Consider the following 6,000-nt stretch of genomic DNA (forward strand, 5'->3'; position numbering starts at 1 on the left):
GCAAAGTACTCAGAGTTGCCTTGATCCTTGTAAGCGAACTCAACGGGCTCCTCGTTCATGAACTCGTCTCCCGGATCTACCCAAACAAGAACAACAAGCACAAAGGAACACAATCAACCACGTGCAATGCTCAAGCAACATGATGCAAACATGGTATGATATGTGGGATGCGGTATGTGATGCATATGCATGATTTGCAAAGGAATGATTGAACCTGGCTTCAACTTGGAAATCCAAGAGTGCCACTGGAAAGGTGAGATGATTCCGGTTGAAATCGATATAAATATCACCAAAATCGGATGCACGGTTTGGAAATGGCAAGCAAAACTAATATGGCATCGGTCTGCGATAATCAGCAAGTGACCAACTAAATGCATCAAGATAAATATGCTACAACACTCAAACATGGCAAAAAAATACATGGAAGGGATCCACTCATGATGCTTGACAAAAGATGAATACGGAGCTACGGCAAATTCATCCATTTACAGATTCAAACAAGCATGGAAAAAGTGCAAATGATAACAGGTTTCAGACTTAGTGAAATTAACACAAGTCTGAAATTTATCATCAGGAAGCAATCTTTAGAGCATGAAAACTACATGCTACAGGAACATATCACGGCAAAGCAAGGCATGACATGAATCTACTCTAAGCACTTAACAAAAGTCCCTTAGTGACCTTGAGCCAAAAGGGATCAGAAAATACATTTGCAAGCATGTGAACATAGCAAAAACATAAACAGATTCAGACTTAGTGAAAAACTGGAGCATGCAAAACAGTTAGCGAGTAGGCATGTTTACGAGCTCGATGCACTCACTACAGAGCATGAAATGACAAAATAAGCATACACCCATCAAGAAGACATGGGATAGAAGCTAGAAATGGCAAGAACAACAACATAGCATGCACGGATCAATAGCAACATCCTCGACAAAATCGCTAAACATGTCAACAATCTGCCAGGATCATTTTATAGCAAAACTAGAGCTCGATTGACTCAAGCTAGGATGCTCCATAAATGCAAACAAAGACAAGGATGGATAGAACACTACATTGTTAACAAAACATCCTTACTAATCATCCTCAAAAGAGGCACGGATCACTAGGAAACAACATTAACATATGGCATAACAACAAAAACAGGACAAAGACTTAGTGAAATTCTAAGTCCCTAAAATCAGCATCAACGATTACGCTACTTTGCAAGCTTGTGCTAGTCACCACATAGATCACAAAAATACATGGCATACACCCCTGTAAAGATGGCATGGCATTCTACAAAACACATGTAGAGCTCAGGATCATAGCATGCACACATTAATCATGGCAAAAATGACAAAATGCCATTTGCTGAAACAGATCTGACATATTCCTCACATAGCCCTCTTTCAACAGCATTTTGGGCATCAAGATGAGATCAAATGAAAATGATGCAATAAGATGAAATGATGTACTCGTCGAGGCGAAAATTTTGATATGCTACACGCACAAATTGGAGCTACGGATGCAGTGTTATGGCATGCGGAAAAATGCTAAAAATAACTGGGACTTAGGGCAAAATTAGGTCAACCCTCGAGATTTTCAGATCTGGATCGGCACTTTCTTCGAGGATGACCGGAACTCGCCGGAATCAGAGCGGACGATGGCCGGAGCTGGAGGAAGCTTGCCGGAGATGGAGGGGAGCCGGACTTGGACGAGGTCGGCGTCGGGCGGTGAGGAGGCGCTCGCCGGCGCGGTGGCGGCGCGGACTTGCTGGAACGACAAGGCGGCGGTGGGCGAAGGCGGCGGCCGGCGCCGGAGTAGCGGCGAGGGGCGGCGCCGGGCGGCGGGCGGTGCGAGCGGGCGCAGGTGGTGCGGACGAGGGAACCGGGCGGCGGCGGCGCGCGGGCCGGTATGGCCCGATCCGGGCTCTCCGGGCCGGAGGAGAGAGAGGGCCGGTGGGGACACGTGGCGCCCTCCTATTGGTGTGGGGCGGCGGCGTGGTTTGTCCGGCGGACGACAGACATATCCGGCCGAGGGCGGAGCGGATTTTTAGGGTTTAGGGGGAGGGGAGACCCGGGATTTCGAAAGGGGACCTATTTATAGAGGTAGAGGGAGCTAGGAAGCTCCAAATAAGGTGCGGTTTTCGGCCACGTGATCGTGATCGAACCCTCTAGACGATGGGAGAGGTTTAGGTGGGTTTTGGGCCAGTTTGGAAGGGTGTTGGGCTGCAACACACACGAGGCCTTTTCGGTCCCTCGGTTAACCGTTGAAGTATCAAACGAAGTCCAAATGGCACGACACTTGACAGGCGGTCTACCGGTAGTAAACCAAGGCCGCATGACAAGTCTCGGTCCAATCCGGAAATGTTTAACACCCACACAAGAAAAGAGGTAGAAAGGACCACCGGAGGGCATAGGAGCGCCGGAATGCAAAACAGACAACGGGGAAAATGCTCGGATGCATGAGACGAACACGTATGCAAATGCAATGCACATGATGACATGATATGAGATGCATGACAAGGAAAAACATACGGAGACAAAAACCCGACAACAAGGAAAATAAAATAACTTAGTGCCGGATACGACAAGAGTTGGGGTACAGATAAGGTAAATTACATCCGGGGTGTTACAACACTCCACCACTATGAAAGGATCTCGTCCCAAGATCTAGGACTGGAAAAACTCCGGGTACTCAGAACGGAGGTGATCCTCGCTGTCGGTGTCAAAACCGGCGGATCTCGGGTAGGGGGTCCCAAACTGTGCGTCTAGGCCGGATGGTAACAGGAGGCAAGGGACACGAAGTTTTACCCAGGTTCGGGCCCTCTTGATGGAGGTAAAACCCTACGTCCTGCTTGATTAATATTGATGATATGGGTAGTACAAGAGTAGATCTTCCACGAGATCGGAGAGGCTAAACCCTAGAAGCTAGCCAATGGTATGATTGTTGTTCTGTATGTTGTCCTACGGACTAAAACCCTCCGGTTTATATAGACACCGGAGAGGGTTAGGGTCACACAAAGTCGGTTACAATGGTAGGAGATCTACATATCCGTACCGCCAAGCTTGCCTTCCACGCCAAGGAAAGTCCCTTCCGGACACGGGATGAAGTCTTCAATCTTGTATCTTCATAGTCCAGGAGTCCGGCTGAAGGTATAGTCCGGCCATCTGGACACCCCCTAATCCAGGACTCCCTCAGTAGCCCCTGATCCAGGCTTCAATGACGACGAGTCCGGTGCGCAGTTTGTCTTCGGCATTGCAAGGCGGGTTCCTCCTCCAAGTACTTCATAGAAGATTTTGAACACAAAGAATAGTGTCCGGCTCTACAAAATAAATTTCCACATATTGCCATAGAGAGAATAATGTTCACATCAATCTAATCTGCTGACGTATTCCGTAGCATGACAACACCACGGCCAAGCCTTTTTTCGAATCGTTTTATTATCCCACCTCAGCGTGTCATGCGAGGCGGTTTCCTTGGCATGTCTTGTTAAAGCAGAGATCGTGTCCCCTTATTCCGGGATTCTCATCAATACGGGCGTGGGTAACCCAACTGCGCCATTGATTATGGCGCTTGGAGATAAGCGAGTTTTACCAGGCTGGTGGGGACACGTAGTTGCGTCCACCCATATAAGGGGATAAGGATCCACCTTTTCACCTACGCCTTCTTCCTCCTTTGCCTATCCCTTTTCACGCACTCGAGCTCCAGCGCCCAAGTCCGCACTCCCCACCTCAACCTTCTCCAGCCATGTCCGGAGCGGGAGGCAAGTGGATGGTCTCCTCCGTCACGGAGGGACACATCAAAAAACTGAGGAAGGCCGGATACTTGTCTAACGACATCGCGTATTGGCTTCCCGAAGAGGGGCAGCTCCTCCCCACCCCAAGGCCCCATGAGAGGGTAGTGTTCCTTCCCCACTTCCTCCACGGACTGGGCTTTCCTATCCACCCGTTCGTCCGAGGACTCATGTTCTACTATGGCCTGGATTTCCATGATCTGGCCCCGAACTTCATCCTCAACATCTCGGCGTTTATCGTCGTGTGCGAGGCTTTCCTCCGCATCCGCCCCCATTTCGACCTATGGCTCAAGACTTTCAATGTCAAGCCGAAGGTGGTGCCCGACAACAAGGCGGAGTGCGGAGGCGCCATGGTGGGCAAGATGCCCAACGTCTTATGGCTCGAGGGCTCCTTTGTGGAGACCCTGAAGGGGTGGCAATCGGGGTGGTTTTACGTCACCGAGCCGTGCGACCCTGAGTGGGTCGCAGCCCTCGAGTTCCAGTCCGGACCCCCAACACGGCTCACGTCCTGGAAAGAGACGGGCATGTCATGGGGCAGCAAAGGAGAGGTGACTGGATTGCAAACATGCATCCAAACCCTGGTGAACAAGCAACTCAAGCTTGTCAACGTAGTCCAGGTTATGCTCATCCGTCGGATCCTCCCATGTCAACAACAGGCCTTCAATCTGTGGGAGTTCAACCCGGCGCAGCATCGAACTCTGATCAGGCTCTTCGACACGACGCACGAAGATGCCTGGAAGGTGCTTTTCAAGGGCGCTGAGGCTCCCGCATCCGCTACCGAGGATCGCGGATTGAGCACAGCGTCACGCTAGCACGATAAGTTGTTTGTACCTTTTACAGGGTATTAGTTTTTCATAGTTTAACTCTATGCGGGGTCTAAGCTCCCTTACCTTTGACAGGATTGGCAGGCGAAGTCCGGACAGATCGACTGTCCGACTCCTTTGCCCGAAGACCCAGCTGATGACCGCTTGGCGAAGCTGCTGGTTCCGGCACCCTATGTGGTGCCAGAGAAGAAGGCCATGAAGAAGGCCACGGGGACTCGAAAAAGTGCCCGGCGCCAGGAGGTGTCGGGTTCATCATCCGACGGCTCCAAGGCGCATTCCTCCGGCGAAAATGAGGAGGAGGAAGAAGAGACCTCTCCCCCTTCAGCGGGGGGAGAGAAGAAAAGGAAGGCCGCCCTCACTGGGGAGGCCGAAGGGTCCAAGAAGGGGAAAACCCTTCCTCCGGACTACTCCACCAACGCCGACGACGGCGGAGAGGAGTGGCCGCTCAGGGCCAAGCCCCTGGCGAAATCGTAAGTATCCGGATACCAGAGTAATTCATAGTATTCCTTTATTGCACAGCTTTCCCTTATGTCGAATATGATTATGCAGCCCACCCAAAGACCGGCTCGACGCGTCGTCGAGCGGTTCACTGGACTCGTCGGATGTGAATTCGCTTCCGACGGCTACCTCCCCCCGCCCTACGGACGACGCCGAAGTGTTGTCCCAACAGGTTCCAAGCCAGGAGGAGGTGGTCCTGGAGGCGCCGCAAGGCGACCTCCCGGACTCCAGGAGTAAAGGGGATAAAACCCCCCAGGGCTCCAAGTCCGGCTCTAGGCCGGACACCGCTCCGGAACCTTCAAAGGTTCCAGAGTCCGGCGGGCGACCTCCTTCCAAGAGGAGCAAGCCCACCGTGCCGGTGACCCCCGTCCAACCGGAGGCGCCGGACAATCTGTTGGAGGTGCTCAAAGGCGCCTCCATCGACGAGGAGCACCGCACCATTATGAGTGCGGTGGTCCAGAAGGTTCAGTCCGCCAAGAGCGGACTGACTGAAGCTTGTGCTAGCCTTTTAACAGGCTTTGAGGTAAGTAAAGAATGTGTAAATAATATTACCGCATAGACAGTAGCCCCTGATGCTCTGTTTGGCGTTCGGGAAGAAAAGCCGAATAGAGGATCAAATAAAATTCGCAGGAGTCTAACAAAAAGGAGTCAATATGCGTATGCAGGCTTCTCTGCTGGCGTCCGCCGCACTGACTGCGGAAGTGGACACGCTAAAGCAGAACCTCGAGCAGTCCGAGCAAGAGCTCGGGCGTGCCAAGAAGCAGCTCGAGGACAAGGAAGGTAAGAAATACCTTGTTTAAATATATATAAAAAAGTGCAATTGCAAAAAATGACAGGATTATCGTGGCTATTGTAGGGGCCACGTCTGAGGTGGCGACCCTTAAGCAAGCGCTGTTCGAG

This window comes from Triticum aestivum, chromosome 3A (assembly GCF_018294505.1).
Source record: "Triticum aestivum cultivar Chinese Spring chromosome 3A, IWGSC CS RefSeq v2.1, whole genome shotgun sequence".
Taxonomy (NCBI): domain Eukaryota; kingdom Viridiplantae; phylum Streptophyta; class Magnoliopsida; order Poales; family Poaceae; genus Triticum; species Triticum aestivum.